Genomic DNA, 7,541 nt, shown 5'->3' on the forward strand with positions numbered 1-7,541 from the left:
GGGTCGGGGGGGGGACTTGGCTCGGCCTGGGCGCGGGGAAGGGAGCTCTTCCTCCTCTGCCCCGTGCTGCCCTGCCTCCCTCCCCCGGGCTGGGGCAGGAGCAGGGCCGCTGGGTGCCTGCGCCCCCTCCCCCGCCCCTCCCCTTCCTCCCCGCCCCTCCCGCGCGCGCACACACGCACTAACAGGGCAGGCAGCGCCGCGCCGCGCCGCGCCGGCCAGCGCTCCGCTCCGCTCCGCTCCGCTCCCGCCCGGCCCGGAGCCCCTGGGGCTTTGCAACATGCTTCAACAAACGTCCGGAGGTGTTTTTTTCCCCCCCTTTTTCCTTTGCAAACTGCTTCAAGAAACCTGAAAAAGGTGTTTTTTTTCTTTTTCCTCTGCGACCTGCTTCAAGAAACCTGGAAAAGGTGGTGTGGGGGGTTTTTTTCCTTTTGCTTTGCAAACTGCTTCAAGAAACGTGCAAAGGTGGGTTTTTTTACCCTTTTTCATTGCAAACTGCTTCAAGAAACGTGCAAAGGTGTTTTTTTCCCCTTTTTCTTTGCAAACTGCATCAAGAAACGTGCAACGGTGTTTTTTTTTTCCTTTTTAATTGCAAACTGCGTCAAGAAACGTGCAACGGTGTTTTTTTTCCCCCTTTTCCATTGCAAACTGCTTCAAGAAACGTGCAAAGGTGTTTTTTTCCCCTTTTCCTTTGCAAGCTGCGTCAAGAAACGTGCAACGGTGTTTTTTTTTTTCCTTTTTCATTGCAAACTGCGTCAAGAAATGTGCAACAGTGTTTTTTTCCCCCTTTTCCATTGCAAACTACTTCAAGAGACATGCAAAGGTGTTTTTTTTTTACCTTTTCTGTTGCAAGCTACTTCAGGAAACGTTCGAAGGGGTTTTTTTGTCCCTTTTCCTTTGCAGACTGCTTCAAGAAACATGGAAATGTGGGGGGTTTTTCCCCCCTTTTCTGTTGCAAGCTACCTCAAGAAATGTGGAAAGGTGATTTTTTTTACCTTTTCCTTTGCAAACTACTTCAGGAAACCTGCAAAGATTTTTTTTTCCCCTTTTGCTTTGCAAGCTACTTCAAGAAATGGGAAAAGGTGATTTTTTTTCTCCCCCTTTTGCTTTGCAAACTGCTGTTGCAAGAAGCATGCTGTTGGCTCTGCAGGCCGTCTGTGGGATGCTTTAGGCAAAGAGCCTACAAAGGAGGCATGGGGAAAACAGCGATGATCTTAACATGATCTTAACAGCGTTTGCTTAGGGAATTGGATTGCAGAGGCATTCAAGAATTTCCCCCCCCCCTCCCAACTTTAAATCGCTTCAGCAGAGGATTTCCCTAAATGCATTTATTAATGTCTAGGCAGGTAGGGCTCTTTGAGTGGGTGGATGTGATCTCTTTCATTAGGCCAACTGAACAGTTGGAAAAAAGTTCTTAACATTTAAGTGGTTCTTTATTTATATGCACGGGTGGTCCTCGGACTGACAACACAGTTGGATCCTGAAAGTCGCGTCTTAAGTCGAAGCGTCATAACTTGGAACCAATTTTCCCATCGAAACAATGTTAGAAATGAGGGATAGGAGGTTCCTTATTTTTTTAACCAAAAATAACCCAGAATTTTGTACTCAAATCAATTATAGATGAGTAATATAGCTACATTTAATGTCTTTATATTGTAAATAATCATATTGATTCGGAAGGACTTCTTCGAGGTGACTTTGCTGGGCTTTTTAAAGGGTTCTTGGCTGGAGTCTTCTCAGGAGTCTCGGTCGCGGGTTTTTCTGGAGTCTCATCAGCTTTCTGAAAGCGTCCAAGGAAGCTTGGGCAGACGTTCTCCAGGGAAATAGGGGACGCAGCGAACTTGTTCGCTGGCATGGTGTCGGATCAAGCGTTGTAAAGTCAAAACTGTCAATTTATAAACATCGTAAGTGCCATTTGTTTTAACTCGAAAGTCGAGGACTGCCTGTACATGGAGGAACTACCGCATCCTTTTGAGCACACCATTGTAGTCACTGCCACTGTCAGCAGAGACTTGTGCCCAAGAGTATATCCAACCCTTGTCGATACTAGGTTTAAACTCAACAGGAAGGAAATAAAGGGCAAGGCATATTTGACATTTGCTGCCCCCAAATTGAACCAATTTGGTGATCATCTTTAATTGACATGAAAAGGCATGTTTTCCAGCACGATTTACTGTTTTGATGCCATGTTAGAAAGAAACCATGTCGAGGCTGCTGAAGAGCGCAATATTTCTATTCCGACAGAGTGAGAAGTCGCCCTTGCGGATGACACACATCTTCCTGTGCGGTCTGCCCAAGCCATCTCTGCTGGCTGGGAGGGAGTGGCTGCCTAGCACTGACACCCATCCACCGGAGTGAACATGCTGCCCATGGGTTCCAGTCCCCACAAGTTTCCGTCAGCCCAGATGACCCCTCCCCTTGTGCCAAAATGGTGCACCGTGTCTTTGTCTTTGATTTAGTCTGCTCTCCAGGTGGCAATTGCATTGCAAGGAGGCAGAGGCAGGCCTGTGAAGGACTTGTGCCACTTATACTCAGAGGACTGAAATTATCAACAGATGGAGCAAGTCACTTGACATAAAATAGTTAAAAGGTGAAAGAGTAATTCACATCTAACTTGTTTTTTTTATCATTATTTCCTCTTCCCCGCTTTGCATGTGGCTCATCTGCCACTCTTGAAATAAGTTAGTTAGGTTTCATCTTTTGTTCCCAGTTTCACTTTGTTTTTTTAATCTGTCATCACCAATTGCTGCAATCATGCTTAAGATTGCAAATCAATTCTAAAATTCACTAGAATTTAGGAAGAAAGGGTTTGTTGTTTTTTTGGGGCGGGGGTTAGGTCTTGGATCTGACTTCCATCCATAGATACGTGTATGTTAGGTGCTTAGTGTTCTCTACTATTTAGCCCACAATATAGGAAGCAAATCATCCAGACAACCCTGCCTGGAAATGATAGTACCAAAATTCTGGGCATGGCAGCAGAGGCAACCCCCATTCAACTAGAAGCATCATAGATTGTATTCATCCACAAGAATGCATTTGTTATTGTGCGGGCCGGGAGCGCCCCAAGCCCTTTTTCGTGCTGCATGCGGGCTGTGGCCAACAGCCCGGGCATGCGGGGGCAGAGAGGGAAGGCCTTCGCTCTGGAATTAGGCACGGACGCGTATCGGTAGTTTAAAAGATTGTTTACTTACACCGAGATGGCAATGGTATAGGCTGGAAAGCTTGATTAAGTTGCAGTTACAGAAAGAGAAAAGAAAACAAAAACTTGAACCTGCAGAACACGAGGGTACGTCGCATAGGGTTCCGGCGACGGGAAAATAAACCTGCAGGACTCGAACCCGGGTAGAAGAGCTCTGAGGCCGATCGTAAGGGCTCACACAAAGTTTGTCAGGCTCCGTGGGTTCTTCCGTTCACTCATCCACACAAAGTTTGCTAGGCTCCGTGGGTTCGGTTCGTAGCGCGCGGGAGGGATACGTCTAGGAATTCTATCGGCGACGGGGAGAGGCTAGAGATTGATCAGATCTCCGTTGCCTGCTTCAAATGCACTGGGTCCGTGAGGATCCGCAGCGCTTAGAGATCTTCACACAGCGTGAAGTCTCCTCCTCCCTTGTTCGTGGAGTCCTCCAACTTGGGAGGAAACCACTCAAGCCTCTTATACGGCTAGCAAGCCAATCACTAGCCGCCACGTGTGAATAATTTAGAACTGGCCAATAATGGGACTCGAATTAGCATACCAATGGCGGGAACTCTTTGCAACAAGCATCCCCTCTCTGCAGCAAAGAAATGCACCCTGCAAAGCAAGCTCCAAATTGGCGGGAAATTCTCCCTTGCACCGGGGTTCTCCTCTGCAGCAGAAAACTCCACTGTGCAAGGAAGCTGCAATTTAGCGGGGACAACTTAGCAGTGCCGAAGCACACACAAATAAAAATCACACCTTTTGGGTTGTGACAGTTATGTACAGTGGTTGACTGAGATGCAGTATATGGTTAGATAGATGTGCCGAGGCTTGCAAATGGAGTCAGCTGTAAGACAGGATTACTGCCCAAGTACCAATGTTTTGCCCCATTTTGCAAGTCACTACCATAAGTATTGTTCTGCAAAATTTGAAGGACTTTTTAATTCCCATACAACTTCCCGTCTCAACTTTATCTTCCATTGCATCAACAAAAAAAAGTGCACGTGGTAATGCTGGACAGAGACAGACACACAAAACACTAAATCCAAATACCCCTAAAATTTGACTGTCCTGCTCAAAATAAAAATGTTACTTATTGGGATACATAGAAATCCCAGTTTCCAAGTAGCATGCAATTTCTGGGGGAACTATTGTGGAATTAAATTTTGATTTGGGGAACAAACTGTGGTTTGGCTCGGTAAAATAGAGCCACATTTTAAAAAAGTGGAAAAAGATGGCAAGCTTTGCCTGGCAGTGCCACTTGCCACTAGTTGTAGTCACTTCTCATGGGGAATGAAGGGAGCAACTTAAAAGACTGAGGTTTTAGTAGAACACTTGCATGTCATATTAAAAGATTTAAGTGCCCAAAAAGCACTTGCACCTCAGTAGCTGCTACAATGCAAAGAGAGGAAATGCTCCACAAGACAGATTTCTTCCTCTTTCGTGAGCCTCCTGTGACACTATTTTGGCTGCCACTGAGGTTAAGCCCTGGACCTACAGAACCAAATCCAAGTTACAGCTGGAGTTAAGGAGTGAGATTCACAGCCTGTTTAGACTGGCCACTGATGGAGACACACAAGACACTGACCGCTGGCTTTGATTTCTACAATTCTTTTGTCAAAGTTTAAATTCTCATCTGCACAAAACTGGGATCACTGGACAAACGTCAACAGTTAATCTGTTTAAATGTGACATACATAGAGGGTAGGAGTTTCTGTATTTGTTGCCGGCTTTGTGAGGGGAGGATAGACTTATTAGGAGCCTCCCCTCCTAAAATGAGAGCATGGGAAGGATGACATTCCTTCCGTCTCCCCTCTTCTCATGCATAGCTATCCCCCTTGCTTTTTCATCTCATCCCTTCTTTCCTTTTGCCTTCTGGCATCCCCTGTTTCACCTTTACAAACGTAACAACATTTAACCTTCTCCTGTTTCCTCTCCCTCTTGCTGAGCTGCCTGGCAGGAAGTGGTTCTACATGCTTCCCAATGACAGTAATGCAGGAAGACACTGGTCCTGATTTAGTGTGAAGGGAAAGCAGCAGCACTGAAAATAAGAATATTCAAAAGTAATTGTAGGACCAAACTAGTGTCAGGTATCCAGGTTGTAGCCGTATTGGCGTAGAGGCAGGCAAAAGAAATCCAAACTCGTGGTACAGGTGATATTGTTTATTAGACCAACTAGATTTTTGCAACAAAAAAAACCCAACGATTCTTTAATTGGAAGCTTTTGGGCACAAACACTCTTCTTCAGGCAGAGGAGTAAAGATTGTAAATGTTCTTCTACTAGTGGAATTGGGCACCTTCCACTGAAATGTGATACTTTGGCCCTATATCACACTGCTTTGCATATACATCCATGCTGCCCCTTGATAATCACTGTCTACAGTTGTCATGTTTGAAAGTTTTGAATTCTCTAGAGGAAATAGAGATTCAATCATATAAGTGTCCGCCAGGGCTCCTGAGGTTCACCACCGACTTGCTATCTGACCTTGGTCAAATGGTTTGGTTTACCTGGCTGTAAAGTCTACGTGTTTACCAGCTTCACAGCAGCATTGTGAAACGTATTTGTAAAGCACTTGGGTGGAAGTCCCTCTAGAAGTGCAAAGTAGTCTGTGTCATGAAGTTAAATCTTACCTCAGCAATAAGGAATCTTTATATTGATCTATTTATATAATACAAGACAGTACTGATTAAATTAATTGAACAGCGAGAAAAACAAAATCTATAGTATATGAAAGGAGTATAATCTGAGCTCCTCTCAGTCATAATACATTTATCCTCACAGTGTCCCCAGGAGAGATGGCAGAGCTATTATCTCCAGTTTAAAGATAAGGAACTTGGGCATAGAGAGTCCAAGTGATTTCTGCCTAAGGTCTCACATTAAATCAGTGCTGAGGCAAGGAGTGAAACACTGGGTGTCCCAAGTCCTAGGATACTGCCTCTACAAGTGGGGAATCTATTAATGCATTCTTAGTGACATCAGTGAGACTGACTTCTTATTATCTAATGCCTTTATAATCCAAGCCTAGTCTTATCCACTTAGGTCAAATCTCGCCAACCATGCTTTTGCTAAATCTCCCTTTCTTTTTGGGTTCTAGTTACATGTCTATGTTGAAAAATAAAAAAAAGGTATGTACCTTTTTTGAGATCTTGGTCTCATTTCACACCATCATGCAGCTTTTTCACGCCCGCCTACCTACACCATGCTCATAACTATTTAAAAATCACCTCTTGCATATGACTCGAGACTCATTGTGATATTTAGAGAAAATAGAGTTGCTACAGGTAAACAGCTCCTTAAGATTGTATGGATTCCATACTTTGGGGAATTTTGCCACTTTGTAAGTCTCAAGTGAGTCCTATAACAATACACAAACTAAAACAGGAGAACTGACAAATGACTCTCCATGACTTGGATCCTAGCCAAAAACAGTTTATAGACATAAAAATTAAGGTTGCTTATTGCTCTACATCTACACAGATGCTAATAGCATTACAGAAGCATCTCAAAGACCAGCATCTCAGGCTAGTTACTGCACAAATCAAGGTCATCCCTAGCAAATGAGTTTTCAATTTTTGTTAAACACCCCACTGCAGTTTTATAAGAGCAGGAGTTTGTCCCAAGATCTTTTGCTAAAATTTCCTCTCCTTCCTGGTGGTTTCTCTGCATTTCAGCATATACCACTGCTATATAGGAGTCGCACTGAAATCTGCCTCAATGTTACTTTAATAGCTTCGGTAAACGGCTCACAGGAGAACAGTACTAAGCCATTCTTTAGCTCCATTATCAATGGGAATCTCCCCTTATTGTGATGCAAAATAGCAAGAATTGTACATTTCACCCCAGAACCTGAGACACTGTGTATACCTACAAATACACAAAAATCACATGGGGTAGGATATCAAGATACACTGCACTATTGAAATAAAATCAACAGGTTCATAATCCAATTCCATGACCTCAAGGAGAGAAAGCAGATTGTCACTCAGATATTTACCAAATATCGTTTTAACGTCACCTGTAACAACCAATATAGACAGCCAGAAAATAAAAACGGTGCACATTCATAAAATTAATATGTTTAAACTAGAAAAAGGCCATATTTGATTGGAAACCTAAAAGAACTCAGCATATTTCTGATACATTTTTCTTTGATTGACATTCGTTATGACAGATGCCAAGAATGTGTTCATATTTATGTAAAACTGTTGATAAGTTTTATGGACCTTTAACTCTACATCTAACACTTAAAAAACAAAAAAAAAAGAAGATCTTTAAATGCAGTTGTTAGTCACAAATTGAAGGATCAACCTCATAGTATAGCCCCTGGGTGGTCTGTTTCCAAGAACTTTTCTTGTAAAAGAACAGCCA

This window comes from Alligator sinensis, unplaced genomic scaffold (assembly GCF_000455745.1).
Source record: "Alligator sinensis unplaced genomic scaffold, ASM45574v1 scaffold282_2, whole genome shotgun sequence".
Lineage (NCBI taxonomy): Eukaryota > Metazoa > Chordata > Crocodylia > Alligatoridae > Alligator > Alligator sinensis.